At 44.2% G+C, this 20484-nt stretch overlaps 1 protein-coding gene across 3 annotated transcripts in view; it reads left to right on the forward strand.

Moving 5' to 3' along the window:
• The first annotated feature begins 244 nt into the window (after nt 1–244).
• The window catches only part of ARFIP1 (ADP ribosylation factor interacting protein 1), a 140036-nt gene continuing 119796 nt past the window's right edge, over nt 245–20484 (forward strand). For 2 of the 3 annotated variants that reach the window (XM_040331914.1, XM_040331915.1), the window contains exon 1: nt 245–462. The gene's annotated coding sequence lies outside the window, so the exon portion shown is untranslated. The remainder of the gene's footprint in view (nt 463–20484) is intronic. The other variant, XM_040331916.1, reaches the window with a different exon arrangement.

The raw sequence follows: 20484 nt of genomic DNA on the forward strand, positions 1-20484 counted from the left end.
ACTAAGTGCAGTTTTTATTTTATTATTAATAAAGATAATGGAAGGACAGAAATACATTTTTATTATAGAAGTGAAAACCAGTTAGAAAATAAATCCAAGCTCAATGATGGAAAGCTGGAACAGTGCTTGCATTACCTGACCCCTCCCAGATATGTACTGTATTATACTATATGCAGTGCGCACTCCAGCCAGCAGAGGGCGAGCACCCATGTGAGCCAGACCGACGGCCAGGACGTGTTAGTGGGAGATGACGTGTTTCTCTCCTCCTTTTTCCAACAGTGTTCCGGATCATAGAGAGAGAACCGCCAGCAAGACAGGCTCAGAGAGCGGCTTTACTTCCGGGTGTTACTGGAGGAGTTTGTCCCAGAGTTGTCATCTTCAGCCAGCCGGACACAGAGTGTAGGAGGTCGGGCAGAGCGGTGTGTAGAACTGTCCAGAGGAGAGACGGGCTGTCATTAGCAGGTGAGGGGGCTCTGTACATTGTATGAGAACACAGTGCTGCAACAGGTAGGCGGGGCACTAGTGGCTGCATAGACACCTGAGGGGGACAGCGCTGAGGGGTGCCCTGTGTGTCCCCCCAATACATGTGTCACTGTAAACTCTTCTCAACTTCCACGAGCAGTCACGTGATTTCTCTCCCCCCCCCCCCCACTCTGTGACATTTCCCTTCTGCACAGTACAACATTTATCCCATCTACATGTTCTATACTGCTTGTTTCTGTCACTTTATGATGGGCATACAAACTTAGATTTTATTTCCCAGTGGCCGTGCAATTCGATCACAATGATTGAATAGTCATAACTTCCCTTCTGACCTTCGATTAATCGCTGAAACTGAATCAAGCGGAATCGTTAGCCTGGGATGGAGAAGCTTCCATTGTTTATCAATCAGTTGGCAGAACTGCAATGTTTTGGTTATTTTATTTATTGCAGGTACTTATTTCTATCTCCCCAACAAGTTACACAGCATTTTACATATTGTACATTCACATCACTTCCTGTCCTCGAGGAGCTTACAATCTAAGTTCCCTAGCTGGCCACAAATGGATCATTAAAGGTTTATTTTTTTTTATTTTCTAAATAGGTTCCTTTAAAGTGGTTGTTAAACCCTTAGGCCCCTTTCACATGTGCGGACCGCATTTTCATCCATCCGTTGCGGATGAAAACGGGACATACATTGGTCCCTATGTGTTTGCGGGTGACACCCGTAATCACCCGCCTCCGCAAAGCTCCGCCTTTTCGGACGGAAGAAAATCCTATTTTTCTTCCGTCTATCTGATCGGGTGAACATGGACATACGGTCCGTGTTCATCCGATTCCCCCTCATATGGGAGAGCGGAGGAAAGGCAGGGCGGTCCCTGCACAGCGGTCACTGTCAGCCGACGGCTCAGCGGGGATTTTACGGAGGATCCCCGCTGAGCAAAGCGGACACACGGAGGCGGATCATTACTGATCCGCCCGTGTGAAAGGGCCCTTACAGACCACTTTGACTTACAGGTAAGCCTAGATTAAAGGGGTTGTAAAGGTAAATGTTTTTTCACTTTAATGCATCCTATGCATTAAAGTGAAAAAACATCCGACGGTAAAACGCCCCCCCCCCCGAACCCCCGTTTTACTTATCTGACCCCTCGAAAGTCCCGCGCGCATCCACGTGATCCTCTTCGGTTCCCAGCCTGCCCGTTGATTGGCTAGGCTGGATATATATATATATCAATCAATCAAACAAGTGAAAATATTGCGCTATACAGTGGTATACAAAATGAATATAAATATATATAGATATACATATATGTATAGGTGAATGAAAGATACAGAACGTGAAGGTGACACTTTAATGACAGTGAGTAACAGTGTTGAACAGTCCCTGTTCAGGGACACAACGCAAAAGGTCCAGAGAAACAAAGATCCAGCCGTATAAAGATACAGTTCATCAACACTTGATCCAATCGATGCAGCGATGTAAACTTAAAAAATATTAATAAATAATCGCTGCATCAATTGGATCAAGTGTTGATGAACTGTATCTTTATACGGCTGGATCTTTGTTTCTCTGGACCTTTTGCGTTGTGTCCCTGAACAGGGACTGTTCAACACTGTTACTCACTGTCATTTAAGTGTCACCTTCACGTTCTGTATCTTTCATTCACCTATACATATATGTATATCTATATATATTTATATTCATTTTGTATACCACTGTATAGCGCAATATTTTCACTTGTTTATATATATATATATATATATATATATATATATATATATATATATATATATATATCACTTCTTGTCTATTGAGGTAGACCTTCTTTATATTTGCAGCAGAACCCCTGTTTTTTGTCCCCTTTCCTTGCTCCCCTTATTTTAGACAGCGCAGGAGTTCACTTTACCTGGATAGATTGATAGCCATTGGTCGGCGGCAGACCCTCTAAGGAAGTTGGGTCCGTGTCGGCTTCGGTTGCTCGGTCCATAGTACCTCAGTCACCGTCTGGAGCCCAACGCCCCAGGGGATCAGGGTTTGGGTCCTTTTTCACAGGAGGACCACTTGACGTTGCACCCGTCTGCACGTTTTTGTGACCACTCTTTATGTGTGTGCACATTTTTTCTGCACCGGGTGAAGTTTTTGGGTGTGTTACACACGCCATAGGCTTTAAAAAAAAAAAAAAAAAAAAAAAAAAAAAGTCTCGCAGGCGCACGGAGCGTGCCGCTACTAACGGCATCATGCTGTTAGTGACGGCTCCCATGCGCGGGAGTGACATCATCACTGCTCCGGCCAGTCACAGCGCCGGAGCAGCGATACCAGGAGGTGTCCGAGGGCCGCTGCAGGGGGCTTCGTTCATGGGTAAGTATTTCATAATGAGCTAGTATGCTATGAATACTAGCTCGTTATGCCTTTGTCTTGCAGGGTTGTTTTTTTTTTTTTTTTTTTAAGAGAGGGTTTACTTCCTCTTTAAGCTAGTGCATTGTTGGTTCACTTACCTTTTCCTTCGATTTCCCTTCTAAATGTTTTTTTTCTTTGTCTGAGTTTCTCACTTCCTGTTTCTCCTCAGTAAGCTTGCCCCCATCATCTGAGCCGTTCTAGCTGGGGGTTAGTCAGCCAGAACAGCTTACTGAGGAGGAACAGGAAGGGAGAAATTCAGACAAAAAAAACTATTTTTTTAGAAGGGAAATTGAAAGAAAAGGTAAGTGAACCAACAATGCACTAGCTTAAAGGAACCTTTTTAGAAAATAAAAAACAATTCTTTACAACCCACAGAGCCCCAAAAAAATAAAAAAAATAAAGTTTCCTCCATCCATCATTGCATTGGGGATGGATGGGAGAATCCTCCCCTGCTCCGCTTTTGATTTATACGGTGGGGACCGTCATCGGAATACACAGATCAGCACTGATCTAAGCAAAAATATCCATCAAGCCCATTTGGAATTTTGATCCATCAATGGGCAGCTTTACACACATTTTAGGGCCAGTTAAAGCAGATCTTCACCCATTCCATTCACTCGATTCCTTTGCATCCCTACCACAATCCGCTGCACATATATTGAGTTCTTTTTTTTGTTTCTGCCCACTTGCCCGATTCGCCTGCCTAGGTCAGTAATGGCGAACTTTGGCACCCCAGATGTTTTGGGACTACATTTCCCATGATGCTCAACTACACTACAGAGTGCATGAGCATCATGGGAAATGTAGTTACAAAACATCTTAACATTTTATTTTTTTTCCGGCTCTTTGGCTGATCTTAAAGTGGAGTTTCATCCTGACCTAGGAGAACGATGTCAGTGCCTCCTGGAATATGTGATGTCCAGGAGCCACGCATGTCGCTCCATTCAATAATGGAGGAGGGGGATGGGCCTAGTTGTACATCATCGGAACCTGGCGCAGCCTCCTAATCCTTTTTTATTTTTTTATTTTTTTTGGCAGCTTGAGGAGAAAAGAATAAATCCAATAACTGTCTTCTGTTAGGCTTAATGTACACATGATGTTTAAAAACCTCTCCTGAAAAATTTTACAGCCTGTGACATCACCACCCCGCGCTGTCTTCTGGGAAACACTGTTCTCAGGAGAGAGCGGGGACCAATGATGGTGTGCCGCGATCCTCGCGCATGCGCAGTAGGGAATCGGGCAGTAAAGCTGCAAGGCTTCACTTCCTGATTCCTTCACCGGGGATGGAGGTGGAAGCAGCCGAGGACAGAGCGATTGCTCAGCCTTGGCTGCTGACATCGTGGGCGCGCCGGGCAGGTAAGTGTCCATTTTTTAAAAGTCAGCAGCTGCCGTATTTGTAGCTGCTGGCTTTTAAAAAAAGAAATCGTCCGAACCTCTGCTTTAAATGGGACTTTGAAGGCCACAAACACTGAATTGCGTTAGAAAAATAATAATTTATTGCATAAAAAGGTAGATCAGATAACAATGATCAAATAATAAAGCATGGACCATCATGTGTGGTATGCATGTAACAAACAAGGCAAACAAAAATGTACAAGGATACATTTATAACTACAATGACACTGTTACTCTCTAGTAAGTGGTAATCCCTGGTGCCCGACACGTTTCCAGTTTAGCACCTTCGCCAGAGGTAAGAAGCAGGAGTGAGTACGGTCATAATTTGTTGGACTGAATTAGAGTAGTTCCATATGGAAGACAGATGAGGTGACTGTGAAGATGGGGGTACATAGAAACACCGAACAAGGATCAGTGTGGACTTGGGATCATGAATTCCCGGTCCTGTATTTGACCAGTAGATAACGACGGCTAACTAAGTGGAGGAAACCCACGCAGGCATGAGAAACTCTATGCAGGTAGTGCCGTGGTTGCGATTTGAACAAACAACTTTAGGGCTGTCAGGTGTAAATGATAAAGGTGCACCGAATGGGAAATTTTGGTGCCGAAAATCCAAAAATTACAGATTTAAAAAAAATGATATACATTTTTATACATAATTGTATTGTATTAGACTTTTTTTATAATATCATGAATTTAACCGCTTCAGATCCGCTCTATAGCTGAATGATGGCTACAGCACGGGGACCTACTTTGCTGGGAGGCCAGCAATAGACATCCTCCCATGCTCGAGCGGCCTATGCGCCCCCTGCAGGGCGCCAATGGCTTGCTTTGTCGATCGGAGTAAGGGTCGATCCCGACCCCTTGCTACGTGATCAGCTGTCAGCCAACGACAGCTGATCATGTGATGTAAACAGAGCCAGTAAGTGGCTATTTTTCTCCTCACGCTGATAGCATGAGGAGAAAAAAAGCTGACAGAGGGGCTGCCTCCAGCTCATCTTTGCCCACCAGCGCCACATATCAGTGCCCACCAGTGCAGCCTATCAGTGCCGCCTCATTAGCGCATATCAATGAAGGAGAAAAATTACCCGTTTGCAAAATTCTATAACAAAATATGAAACGTGATTTGTTTTTCAACATTTTTCCATTTTTTTGGTTTGTTTAGCAAATAATAAAAACTCCAGTGGTGATTAAATACCATCAAAAGAAAGCTCTATTTGTGTGAATGAAAAAAATAATAATAATTTGGGTACAGTGTTGTATGTCCGCACAATTGTCATTCAAAGTGCATCAGCTCTGAAAATTGGTCTGTACAGGAGGGGGGTTTAAGTGCCCAGTAACCAAGTGGTTAAATGAATATCATGGAATTAATAAAAAATGTATCCTTTTAATTTTTATGTCTGTCTTCACACTGGTCTATTGCACTTCCATTATGGTGTTAAAAATCCTCAATAACACACCTTTGTTACGTTTTTAAGTCACATGACATATGAAAAACACACCATAAGCACAGCAAAATTGCGGTAAAATCGTGTGTTTTCAGCACATTTTTCTCTTATGTGCAAAATGCTGATAACACCATTTTCATCCAATATGTTTTGGCAGGAAAAATTTCGGTGCATCTCTAGTAAATGGTAAACTCTGTGAGTTTGATTGTAGTTTGAACGATCGGATTATGAGTTTTCTTGGTGGAAACAGAAATGTAGTTGATGCCTTACCATCGTATATACCAACTATCGAACGCCACTCCTCTGTGTGTGATGAAGGAAGGGTGACCCCTGAAAGTTGCACATCTATGATGTCCTGCTGCAATGAATAGGGTGGCAACCTCACCCTTAGTGCTATAAAAATGCACTGATTACTGTATAAATGTCACTGGCAGGGAAGGGGTTAACACTAAGGGGCGATCAAGGGGTTAAATGTGTTCCCTGGGTGTGTTCTAACTCTAGGAGGGATGGGAGAGATCGGTGTTCATACATTGTATGAACACACGATCAGTCTTCTCTACCCTAAGAGAACCAGGATCTGTGTTTACACACAGATTCCGGTTCTCGCTGTCATGAGCGATCGTGGGTGTCCGTCTGTCATCACGCCCGCCGGGCACTCGCATCGGCTCTGTGTACACACTGCAGGCACACGCCCCTAGTGGCCAAAAGGCGAGGCAAAATAAGGGAACGTCGTTTTGCCTAGCCATTCTGCTGCAGTAAAACTGCGATGGCTGGTCGGCAAGTGGTTTATAATTGCAAACAAAATGAAGGTTTCCTATTTAGAATAATAAGCTGTCGGTTTAGTAAAACGGCTATATCAGAACCAATTCAATCATACAGTTTGTAGTGTACACAGATTTGCAAAACAATGGGACAAAAGATTATTCCTGAACTTTGTTTTATCTCATAGTTATTGTGAAATTGTGTGAATGTATCACTGCATTGATACATTATCACAGCTTGCAGAGATTGAATGAGTTAACCAAATAAGTAAATATTGCAGAATATAAAGCCTCATGCTACATAACTAAGGTCCATTTCATGATGAATAACATAATATACATTTTTACTCCAAAAACATTTTATTAAAATAATAAAAATCCCAAAAATCTTTTTATATTTTATTTTTATTTTTTTATCATTGATTTTTATACACCCTGTTTTTTACATTGCATCCTATAAAGCCTTGCACCCATCTGCCTGGATCCTGCAGATGCTCACTACATTTTCTACTCGTTCCAATATGGCCAGACAGTTACTAAATAGCAGGAAGATCAGGTAATTTACTGAATGGCAGGTAGATAGGAGAGCGCTCACCAACACTATTTGCCGGCGTATAAGACGACTGGGCGTAAAAGACGACCCCTTAATTTTCCTGCTAAAATTTGGGTTTTGGGATATACTCACTGTATAAAGACGTCCCCTCAATGTGCCATCTATACATGCCTCACTGTGCCATCTATACATGCCTCACTGTGCCATTCCATTCCCTGCCTCGACGATCTCCCTACCTTCTCCTGTTTGCAGAGTATGTCAGACGGCGGCGATTCCATTATTCAAAAGCCGCGCCTCCTCCTTAAAGCGGGGGTTCACCCTATCGACAGGAAAAAAAAAAAAATTTTTTCTTTTACCTTTAAATCAGGCACTGTAGCGCGAGCTACAGTATGCCTGTCCCGAATTTTTTCCCCCCATACTCACCTTGTAGTCGTCCATCGAAGATACCGGGGAATGGGCGTGCCTCTGGAGACGGAGGATGATTGACGGCCGGCTCTGGCGCGTCACGCTTCTCCGGAAATAGCCGAAATAGGCTTGGTCTTCACGACGCGTGCGCATAGCCTGTGCGCACGCGCCGTGAAGAGCCGAGACCTACTCCGGCTGTCTTCGGGGAGAGTGACGTGCCAGGGCCGGCCGTCAATCATCCTCCCTCTCCATAGGCACGCCCATTCCCCGCGGGAGCCGGAATCTACGATGGACGACTACGAGGTGAGTACGGGGTTAAAAAAATCGGGACAGGCATACTGTAGCTCGCGCTACAATGCCTGTCTCGATGGTAACATCATGGGATTGTGGGTGAACTACCGCTTTAAGCTGTTCCGTGATAGGCAGAACACTAATTTTCCCAGCAGAGCCTCTCTTCAGTGTTCCGCCTATCACGGATGAGGATGAGAAGGCATCCGTGATAGGCGGAACCCTGAACAGAGGCTCTGCTGGGAAAATTAGTGTTCCGCAAATCACGGAACAGTCAGAGGTGGAGGCGCGGCTTTTGAATAATGGATGGCTGCCGTCTGACAACAGGTACCCGGTGTATAAGACGACCCCCGACTTTTGGGGCATGATTTTGAATGCAAAAAGTCGTCTTATACGCCGGAAAATACGGTATAAGCTGTCAACTGCAGTAACTGATGGTACTTGTCTATTCAGGCACAGGAAACTGTAAATTAATGATGTGGATGGAGCCTTGCACAGCCACTCTGTTTTCAAATTGTGACAGCAGGTGCGGGGAGAAGATTGCCTGTCCGTTGTCACAGAGCAGGGAGCGCTGGCTGTGGGAGGTCAGTGGATAGGATCATGTTACATATTTCACCCTGAGGGGTGTGACACGCTTCTAAACGCGAACGTATCCTTTAAAATAAAACTAAAAAACTGATCAGACGCCTAGAAATTGCTGCTAATCTAATGCTGATTTGACTTCAATAAGTAAAGAGGCATCAAAGTTGCAAACAAGTCACAGCACATACTTGGACTTGAAATCACATTGTATTAGTGTGATCCAAGCCTAACTACAATTGTTGGCGAATATTTTGAACATCCCAACCCCACTTCAGGGCTGATCTTGTGCATTCCCAACCTCCAAGCAGATGATCCTTTCAAACCCTCCCCTGCCCAAACCAGTGATCTACAACCAGAGCACTGCGGAGAACCCATTTCTTGTATTGCAAGTAATGTGAGCCCTCACCTTTACAGGCCACCACCCATAATCCACTTCTCGGTTATTTTAGCAAATAGACTTTCTTTTATCATTCATGTACAAACACAAAGTGATGTTTTTGCAGTTCAGCCCTTTTTCTTGTTTCTCACTGTTTTTTTTTTTTTTTTTTTTTTTAATAGGAGTTTTGTACATTGTATCCTACAGTGATCAAACACACCACTCCATAAACATCTTAATTTATATTACTTGGAGCCATAATTAGGTGTGTTGAAACATTGGTATCTGATTGTAACTTTGTACATAATTGGCTATATCTTTGCTTTATAGTGCAGTGGAGATAAGGGAAAGGAAGTAAGTGAAAGAACCAGGATACAATGCCTGCACTCAACACTACTGCTCTTCTACACTAAGGCAGTGCTTGGACAAGTATTCCATGCTTAGATCAACATTGCCCGTTCTGCTGTATTGTTCAAATAAATTTGTCTGAGGTGAAATTTCTAAACCTGGCCTTATCATGATTTTTCTGAGATCTTTAGGAGTCTACCCTGTGTGTTTGTATGCAGGGAACCATTAGGTATTGCTCAATGGGGCGTGCTCATAATTGCTTATTCTACATTTGTCTTAATTTCTTTGACACACCATGTTATACTTAAGGCCCCTTTCACATTGGGGCGTTTTTCATGCGGTACAGCGCTAAAAATAGCGCTGCTATACCGCATGAAAAATCATGCCCTGTAGTCTTCAATGTGAAAGCCCGAAGGCTTTCACACTGAAGCGGTGCGCTAGCAGGAGCGCTCCAAAAGTTCTGCTAGCTGCATCTTTACCGTGGTATAGGAGCGGTGTGTTCACCGCTCCTATACCGCGCCTTCCCATTGAAATCAATGGGAAAGCGCGGTAATTGCGGGCGGTATTAACCCTTTTTCGGCCGCTAGCGGGGGTTAAAACCTCACCGCTAGCGCCCGAATATCGCGGTAAACACGATGGTATAGCCGCGCTACAAATAGCGCGGCTATACCGTCACCGCTGCTCGACGCTGCAATGTGAAAGCAGCCTAAAGGGAACAGGAGCGCGCCGCCCCCTCTCTCCTGCACCGTTATAATTTCCATAATTGCATAAATCTATCTATGGTCGCTGCTGACACCCCCCTAGTCAGGTGTCTCACACCTTGTTAGGCGCCGGGCATCTGAAATACACTGGCGGGGGTATTTTTTGTAAACGCCTGATTGGAGCCATAGGCACCCAAAAAAGTGGACAGCGGGCGCCATGCTTGGCGTTCGCTTTTCACTCTGCTGTGTGTTAGAAAAGCGAAGGAATTCGCTTTGCTAACACTGAATCCGCCTCTCAGCCAATCAGGTTGCCGGGTCGGTTACCGGTCACCTGATTGGCTGAAACGTCAGGTGCTGTGATTGGACGCCTGAAAGAGGACGGAAGAAGACATGGAGGACGTGCGGGAGACCCACTCTGACCCGCTCCGAGACAGGTAAGTGCCGGTGTCATCTGATGGGGGACGACAGTATAGCGGCAATTTATGGGCACAGTGGCTGTGTTTTAGGGGCGCAGTGGCAGCAATTGGGCACAGAAGCTGCAATTGATGTTGCGTTTTTTTTTTTCAGTTTGTTTGCGCCACCCCAAAAATTTTGAGCACCAGCCGCCACTGCTCTGGCCATGTACATTAGTGTGACCCAGGGGTTGCTGATTGGGGTAGCACAGACAGGGGTATTTCATACATTAGTAAGAAGGGCAGCAGTATATAGTAATGAATCCATAGCTCCATCTGACATTAACTTGTTTTAGTTAGCCCTGTGCTACTGTTAATGTTTTGCTGATTAGTTCTGTGGCATTGTGAATATCATTGTATTGTTAGTAAATAGGCCTAAATCAAGCCAGTTAGAGAAATTATGTACCTAATTGCAGGGCTGTGGAGTCGGAGTCGGGGGAAATTTTGGGTACCTGGAGTCGGCAAACAATGCACCGACTCAGACTCCTACTAAATTTAGATTGGAATAAAAAAAAAAAAAAAAGCAAGTTTAAATGTCCCAATTCACAAAAAGTTATAATTAATGACTTCTCTACTGTAAGAATAAAGACCAATGCATGCAGTGCCTCACGTAACCGCAAAACGAACACGTTAAGTGACCGTGAAGAAGCATGCTTTTCATGTGCTTCACAATATGGCACGCAACGCACAATTGGGAGCTGCAATACTTATACTTTCCATAGTGTTGTGTTCTGCTTTTACAGGGAACGCATGTTAGAGAACCAGTAAGTGTCCAAATAAAAAAATTCCAACAGGAGTTTTATAAAGCACTAAAAGAAGTTGAAAAGTATGATCGCTCATCAAAACTTACTGTTGAAGAAGCCATCCTTGTTTATCCAGAGATCGTTAGTGATGTGGCCAGAATAGTTACTGCAATGCCACCCACCCAAGTCAGTGTCGAAAGATTATTTTCAGCCCTAAAAATAATAAAGTCTGACTTAAGAGCCTCTATGAAAGAGGATCTGGCAGAGGCAATTCTCTTCCTTAGAACTCTACATTGAATTGATTTGCATTTGCTAAGCCTATAACTACATTTCAAGATTAATATAAACCATTTCTAGGTTTTGCAGATTTTGTTTTTGGTTCATTATAGATAAGCTTTGTTTTTGTTCTAAAACAACCAAATAATGTGGTTTGTATTTTTGAACTGGTAAAGATCCTGTTCCTGATGTTTATGCCTGCTGCTACTATCCAGCCACTTGATTGTTTTCATTGTGTTTGTCTTTTGCTTAAACTGTGCAATACAGTAGACTGTTGGCTTCCCAGCCAGTAGTCCTGTGGTAGGTTGCGTTTCTTTCCCTCAAGGAATGTATAAAATACATTTGCATATTAATACAGAGGAGTCGGAGTCGGGGAGTCGGAAGTACATAAAACTGAGGAGTCGGAACATTTATCTACCGACTCCACAGCCCTGCCTAATTGGCCACAACTGTGCTTGTGCATCATTGCACATTCTGAAGATTTGCTGTTTCTCTTTAATGAAACGTTTGCAGATTTCTGCTAAGCTTTCACCCAACTTCCAGATCTCCCGAGGCTCTCGCCCAACTTCCAGATCTCCCGAGGCTCTCGCCCAACTTCCAGATCTTCCAGGACTTTCAGATAACTGACATGTCTTGTTTCCTGAAGAACTGAAAGTTGTTACTCTGCGCTCTTACAAGGCATGATGGCTCTGGAATTTCATTCTGGAGGAGGATTTGACAATTAAACCACATCCATAAGTGAATAGAACCAAAATAAAACAATGATTACATTGACTGTTTTTCCCACAATGAGGTGGTCTGTGTTAACAGCTTGTTTCAGCATGTTGTATGATATTCACCACTTCACAACCCTAGCAAATATTTATCTTTTATTCACATATGTGAAAATGTTGATAATTTTTGCAAGAAAGTTACTTAAAGCGGGGGTTCACCCTTAGAGGGCACTTTTCCCCCTTAGATTCCTGCTCGTTTTTACTAGGGGAATCGGCTATTTATTTTAAAATATGTGCAGTACTTACCCGTTTACGAGATGCATCCTCTCCGTCGCTTCCGGGTATGGGCTTCGGGAATGGGCGTTCCTTCTTGATTGACAGTCTTCCGAGAGGCTTCCGACGGTCGCATCCATCGCGTCACGACTTTCCGAAAGAAGCCGAACGTCGGTGCGCAGTATAGAGCCGCACCGACGTTCGGCTTCTTTCGGCTACGAGTGACGCGACGGATGCGACCGTCGGAAGCCTCTCGGAAGGCTGTCACTCAAGAAGGAACGCCCGCTCCCGAAGACCCATACCCGGAAGCGACGGAAGAAGATGCAGCTCGAAAACGGGTAAGTACTGCTCATATTTTAATACAAATAGCCGATTCCCCTAGACCGAACGAGCAGGAAGCTAAGGGGATAAAACATTTTTTTTTACAAATGGGTGAACTCCCGCTTTAAGAGTCCCAAACAATTACCGTATTTTTTCCCTCTTAAAATCAGGGGGAATCGTGGGTGCGTGTTATACGCCAATATCATTTTCTTTTACCAATGGGGGGGGGGGGGTGTCATGCCGGCCGTTCCACCTCTCCTAGTCCTGGGACAGCCCGCTGGCATACTATAAAGATTAAAAAAATGACTGCGAGTCCCTTCACATGGATCCTTTGAAGTGTTGTAGTAAATGTCCTAGCCCACGAATACCTCATTCACTCCGTTATTTTTGGCCGCTCTCCTTCTCGCTCCTCCTACCCCTCCGAGTGTAGCTTCAGATTGGAGGAGGAGAGCGGTCACATGAAAACATCAGAGGAGAGCGATCATGTGACCAGCCGAAAAGAACGCAGTATGTATGAGAAGGGACTGGCAGTGCTTTTTTTTTTTTTTAAACTTAACAGTACGCTGGCAGTGCTGTCCCAGGAGACACCTAGGAGGGAGTGCAAGGGGGCTGTGTAATGTGCAGGGGGAAAATGCTGTGTAGTATATAGGGGGGGCTACGTAATCTGCTGGGATCTGTGTAATGTGCAGGGGGGGGGCTTTGGTCTGTGTAATGTGCAGGGGGGGCTTTGGAATGTAAAAGGGCTGTTGAAAGTTTTTTTTCCTGAAACTTCCCTCCTTAAAATTAGGGTGCGCGTTATACGCCGAAACATACGAGTATACATTTTCTCAAAGCCGATGCCCTGTGATTAAAAAGGTGGTAGCATACATCAGGGCTTGACAAATTTGCTTAGAATCTAGGAGCCAGCTAAAAAAAGTTAGGAGCCAGTTTTTTTAAATCGGCTGTTCAGCGCCCAGAACTGCATGTCCGGTGCGTCAGGCAATATGAATTACTCAGGCCTGGTGCCAAGCGAAAAAATACCAAAAAAGTAAAAAAGATAAGGTGGAACTGATGAAGCTGCTCTTATGGGCACTGGTTTGCTGTATTGATTGCCACTGACAGGTGGTCCTGATGAGACTGCGTTGATGGGCATTGATAAGCTGCACTGATTAGACCGCACTGATAGGTACTGAAAGGCGATACTGATGAGCTGCACTGATTAGATGCCACTTATGGGCACTGACAGGCGGCACTGATGAGGTGGCACTGACAGGTGGAACTAATTAGCACTGATGAGGCTGCGCTGATGAGCATTGATAGGCTGCACTAATTAGGTGGCACTTATGAGCACTGATAGGCTGCACCGTTAGGCGACGTTGATGAGGCTGCGCTAAAAAGCACTGATAGGTTGTGCTGATGGGCACTGATAGGTGGCTCTGACAGTGGTGTCACTAGGGTTGGTGTCACCTGGTGCAGAAAAAATTGGTGTCACCCCCCCCCCTCTCCAGCAACTATAGTCCCCCCTCAGTACAGACCCCCCTCTTAGTGCAGACCACCCACCAGTATAGAATGCCCCTTAGTGCAGAACCCCGCAGTATAAACAGACCCCCATTAGTGTAAAATCCCCCCTCTTAGTGCAGACACCCCCCTTTAATGCAGACCCCCATCAGTATAGAAATCCCCCTTAGTGCAGAACCCCGCAGTATACACACCGTCCTTGGTACAGCCCCCATCAGTATAGACTCTCCCTTAGTAAAGACCTCTGCAGTATACACACCAGCTTAGTGCAGACCCCCCCCCCCCCCATCAGTATAGGATCCTCTTTTAGTGCAGTATGTATAGACCCCCCCTTAGTGCAGACCCCCCCATCAGCATAGGCACCCCTCTCCTGCCGCACATGTCCATCTACTTAATAGAGTGTACAGACCTCAGAACAGCGCGGCCGCTGATGTGTACATACATTGGTGTGTGTGTGTGTGTGTGTGTTCCTCTGGCTCCTCCTCCTCCTCACTGGATGTAAACAGAGGAGGAGGCGCCGGCAGCTTCAGCTCCACTGACAGAGTGAGGGAGGCACCATCCACCGAGGGCACCAGTTCGCAAATAGGAGTGTGTATCGCACTCCACCAGGCCGCAAAGCCCCGTCCTCAATTATCCATTATTATACAGGCATGTCCCAACATTGTCACCATCAGGAATCCCACGCTGACCAATGACATGCAGCTAATGCAAAGGCATATAGAAAGAAAGTGGTCAGAATTAGGTATTTTTTGACACCCCTAACAATCTAAAAGCAGACTCCAATATTATTTTTTTTATCCTCACTCTGGCCCAACCCCTGCTTTATTCTCCCTTGGGGAGAATGAGGTTTAATGTTCTCCGGCAGCCTTCTGAGTTATATCCACATTCTCAGGCTAGAGTAGTGCAGACCTTGCAACATGTTATTAGTGGGCTGGCTGCAAGAACCTGGAAAAGTCAGATGACTCCCAATGATGTATGAAGGGAAGATAGGGACGTGGGTCCTCGTGTGGTAAAGTGGAGCTGAATATTGCACCAGGACAAACACTGCATTTGCTGGGCTTCTGTGTGTTTGTAAGAAAGGGGATTAAATTTCCTTTTTAATCCAATCATGTGTAGATGTTGATTGTCCAAAAACAGGATGAGAGTTGTGGAGCCACCTTGTGATGGTCCTCTTTCCAGGAAGGACAGTGAGGTGCACATCTTGGATGGAGGACAACTGGTTCACAAGAAGCATGGAAGAGTCCATCTGTGAAAGATTGGAACCGCTGTCCCTGAACATCTCTAACCTGGTGATGTGACAGCAATTCACACCTGTAGCTATATAAATGGAGGAACCAACACCTATAAATGCGTTCTGAAATCTAGGATGGGATTATGTTGCTAGAACAGGCTATTTCTCATAACTTTTTGTACAGTCAACGTTTACGCATTCCATGGTGGCTGTATTAGGCCAGGGGTATCAAACTGGCAGCCCTCCAGCTGTTGTTAAACTACAAGTCCCATGATGCATTGCAAGGCTGACCGTTACAAGCATAACTCCCACAGGCAGAGGCATGATGGGACTTGTAGTTTTGCAACAGCTGGAGGGCCACTAGTTTGAGACCCCTGTATTAGGCTGTCTGTGCTACCTGTGCAGCTCTACATATTGGTGTATCTTTCTGACACTCTTGGCCTGGCAAAGCTATAAAATGTCTTCAGCATTACAGAAAAAGTACATTTGAACCTGACTAACAACTTTGTAGCTATTTAAAAGGGGGAAAAAAAGCTAATCATACGTGGTGTTTGAGAAAGCTAAATGTCATCCACATAGTTTCATCCACTTTAAAAGCATAGCTGAAGTACAAAGGTGTAAGCTGATTTTCCTGTTAACAAAAATCTGTTCAACTAGTTTTCTAACCCAGACATCTTGTCAGGCAGCACACAGGTTTTGATATCCCTTTTCTTGTGCTGGCAATACAGCTTGGTCAAGGGCAGCTTCAACCTTACTCCTATAGAGAATGCGCAGCAATACAACAATAAGGTCCATGCTGTGCCCCCTCTTCATCAGCCAGCTTACTGTGCAGGGTAGTAAATATTTAGTTGCACCATTCATTCCTCCTTTTCCCTTCCATGGCTCAATCTTGCTTTTCAGATTAATAAAGGAGACTGAAGAAGGGGGGGCAGTCCTGACAGTTTCCATCCCTGACCACGTTAACCTTGGAGTCAGACCTGTGGTAGGTTGCATCCCTTTAATGGGAGCTACAGGACGCTGTGCATGATACAATTAGATTGTAACATATATGGCCATCCTTACTCATGTAAGTAAGCAGCTAGAGGGGATAGCTTTTTTCTTTCCCCACACCCAGTGTCACAGATGTGAGATCCACCCGCACAGTCATGTCATTCATTCACAGGAATTTGTGTGCCACTGTGGCAGGCAACTTGTAGTTCTGAATGAACTGCCCATCTATGCATCTTTCAAACTGTCAACCTGTACAGAGGAACCTGACGATGAACTACTGATCATGGGGACAATGCTTTGCAGGCTCCTGTTGGAAAAAATAGAAAAATGTACTTTGCAAAAAATATGTGCATATATTTATTATTTTCCCAAAAGCTGAACTTGGCCTTCATATAATATCTTCACTCCCAGGAAAAACATTGTCTTGATTTGCATTAAAGCTACACTTCGGGCAATTCTCTCAACCCCAATGCGGGGCCTGGACTTCATGGGCTAACTGCTCATTTTAGGACATTCAAGAGACGACCAGAAAGCTCACCTGATCCTCCATTTCAGTGGCAAACGACGTTCCCCCATGATGCAGCAGTGGACTGTTTCGGATGTCTGCACATCCAGCGCAGGTCTATGGGCGTGATGATGTCAGATCGGTACCATCGCACAAGACCGCAGGGGTATACAGGAGCTACAGGGACCAGTCTTGTGCTGGGAGGATCGGAGCATTAGGTAAGTATATCTCCGCTCTCCAATCCCCTAGATAAAAACGAAACGGTTAACCCATGCGGTGAGGGCAAAACAAATTGACCGGAGTTCTATTGCAATATGTTCAACAATGAAAATGCCATTGGCACTGGTGAAAAGACTTCCCCTTTAGTGTATCTCAGCTTTATAGCCAGCTTGCTGTTCTTATGAACAGTACAGATTTGTAACGGGGATAATCCAGCGGCAGTGGGATCTGGGTGCAGGTTTTCCTGGCACCTTTGTCTATATTGGATGGAAGGTTGTGGATATGTGGTATAGTGTACAAATGACCAGGCAGATTGATAAGCGCTGTGTTTTTAGCAGCTGTTCTAAACCTAAATTCTTATCTGAATGCCCAATTTGGTAGCCATGATGGTGCCACATCCCGGTAAGTAGATGCAGAAAGAACTCCATAGAGAATCTATGGGGCATTGCCAAAAGAAAGATGAGACATGAGACCGAACAATGCAGAAGAGCTGAAGGCTGCTATGAAAGAGCAGGATGCTTCAATAACACCTCAGCAGTGCCACATGCTTATACTTCCCAGTGGTCCGATATTGTTCTATGTACAATCCTTGTTTTATTGATTGCATATAACAGGGTTTGACAAATTTTGCATGTATTTCAGAACATGCAACCTGTAGAATTTTTTTTAAACGTCGCCTATGGATATTTTAAAGGGTAAAGGTTTGTCGCCATTTCACGAGTGGACGCAGTTTTGAAGCGTGACATGTTGGGTATCAATTTACTCGGCGTAACATTATCTTTCACAATATAAAAAAAATTGGGCTAACTTTACTGTTGTCTTATTTTTTTAATTAAAAAAAGTGTATTCTTTCCCAAAAAATGTGCGCTTGTAAGACCGCTGCGCACATACGGTTTGACAAAGTATTGCAATGACCGCCATTTTATTCTCTAAGGTGTTAGAATAAAAAATATTTATAATGTTTGGGGGTTCTAATTGGAGGGAAGGAGATGGCAGAGAAAACACTGGGGAAGCTCCATAGCATTGCTGGTTTACTTGTCATGCCAACGACCACCGCCAGATCACAGAAGGAAGCATAGGCCTGCAGAAGGCCGCAAAGCCGCAGCCTCAATTACCGGCTGGCCCGACGCGATCGCGTGGCGGGGGAGGTGGGGGCGCACAGAGACATAGGATGGGGTATCCTGTGTCTCTGTGCGCCCCCGCGACATTGCGGCCTTTTGCAGGGCTATGCTTCCTTCCCCGGGCGCCAGGTCGCTAATTCTAGTCGCAATTGCGACCGGGTGCCCGGATTTTGTTGAACCCTGGCATATAATATTCTGAGATTGTGGATTTGGGGTTTTCATGAGCTGCAAGCCATAATCATCACAATTATGACAAATCGCAGCCTGAGATATCTTGCTTTGCATGTAATGAGTCTAATATATTAGTTTCACCTTTAAGTTGCCTTAGTGAAATAAATGAACTTTTGCATGATATTCGAATTTTTTCCAGTTTCACCTGTAGACCTCATTTTTGTACATGCTCTGTTTTGTCTAGCTACTTGTATTACTCTAATGCCGTGTATGTTACCAGCATAACTACGTATGTGCTTCAGTTCAGCTTGTTTAAAAAGGGAACTATGTGGGCCCATTCCGAGTTATGTGGGTATATTACCACATGAGTGCTTCCAGCTTTAGAATTGGCTTCCTATGTCTTCATGCACATTGGGGCTTTTGTAAATTAATTTCTCCAGGCAAGAAAAAGGCAGCTTCAAAAACACTTCTAAGCCGTGTCTTTTGCAAACTCTTTTTAGGTGCGACAAGCGCTTGGGTGTTTATTTCGTTGGTCAGACTTTTATGCCTCATGCACACTGGTTTATTTTAAATGTTGTTTCTCCAGCATTATAAACTCACGCAAGTTGTTATATTTTTTTTCAATTTTTTTTAAGCTAGTTAAGACGAGCCTAGCAGCGTTTAAGAAGTTTTGGACTCATTTATTCATTTAATTTTTAATTTAGTCTGGCTATTGAAATAAAGGTTGAATGCTTTTGGCGTTTTTTTTCTGTCAGCCTTCAGGAGAGGAGCTTTGACTTCCTCTAAACTTTGGTGCTCCTAAACTCTGGTAAAAGCCCAAAAAAACGCCAAACGCACTAGGCACATTTAACACTTCAACTTTTATTTTAATGGCCAGAATAAATGAAAAATTAAATAAATATGTCCAAACTTCAAAGCCCTGCTAGAATCGTCTAAACTAGCTTAAAAAAAAGAAAATTATATAACTGTGTGTGTGTGTGTGAGATATATATATATATATATATATATATATATATATATATATATATATATATATATATATATATATATATATATATATATATATATATATATATATATTAGCACTGACGTAAGTAATTTTTTCTTATTAAACTTTAAGAAAAACTTAGAAAGCTAGTTTAACTTTATTTATAAAACTTATCTAGTATATTGACTGTCAGTCACTTTATAGTAGGCAAGTAGGCATCACTTTAGCCAGTCACGCAGACATACCAGAGTATTTACATTTTCTGGAAGCAGACATGATTGCATTTTACTGTTCAGTTCTTCAGGGTATATTGTCAATACAATATACCCTGAAGAACTGAACAGTCTTACCCACGGAACAGATGTTGCCGATACACCAAGAATTGTCTGCACAAAACTGCCTAGGACAGGAAAACAATGTATATATTTGCCCCCTTCCCCTGATGCATCCTCCTGCTCCACAGAGGCAAAGGTACCTCAATCCAATGGGTGCAGTTTGCTTGCATCCAGCAGGGTAAGTCTCACTGTCCAGACTGTCCGGTGACTTCAAGAATTTTGATCGATCAAAAGAATTAAAGATTAATCAAGGAATTAATCTTTAACTTCCCCAGCCCTAAAATATGTGTGTGTGTGTGTGTGTGTGTGTATTAGAGGTCGACCGATATTTGGCCGTTTTTTAGATTCGTGGCTACAATATCCGGCCCGCATGGCTGGCTGCCTGCCCTGCAGTACTGACCAGTGACCCCGCTCCCCGCATTCATGTATCCGATTCCTCCATCCGCACGGCCACTGCAGAAGGGACAGAGATTTCACTCACATCGCGCTGCCCGTCGCGCCCCGCCCCCTCCCTCGACGTGCTGTTTGGGGAGAAACAATCATTGGCTTACGACTGCCACCTGACTAATGTAACTCCCTCCAGCAGGAGATCGTGGCCAGCAATAGCTCCGTCTTCCTTCCCTGCTGAAGCGGAGCCTGCTGTAACCTCAGACCTGGACATTGCTTGCCTAATATGCTTGTACATAATGATTCAGGGACATCTTGATTAGTTCCATTTGGAGTTTCTAGACCAAATGGAAGATGTAATCACTCCATTGTGTGCTGGGTTAACTCAAATTCTCTTCTTATTCAGATTGTCTGTAAAAGTTCCAGTGGGATCTTGTAGGGGGTATCCATATGTGTGTAGATGTTCCGACCATGGCAGATGTTACCTTTAACTCTGAAGGATCATTTCTATGCCAAGTCACTCAAAC

The sequence above is a fragment of the Rana temporaria genome, chromosome 1 (assembly GCF_905171775.1).
Source record: "Rana temporaria chromosome 1, aRanTem1.1, whole genome shotgun sequence".
Lineage (NCBI taxonomy): Eukaryota > Metazoa > Chordata > Amphibia > Anura > Ranidae > Rana > Rana temporaria.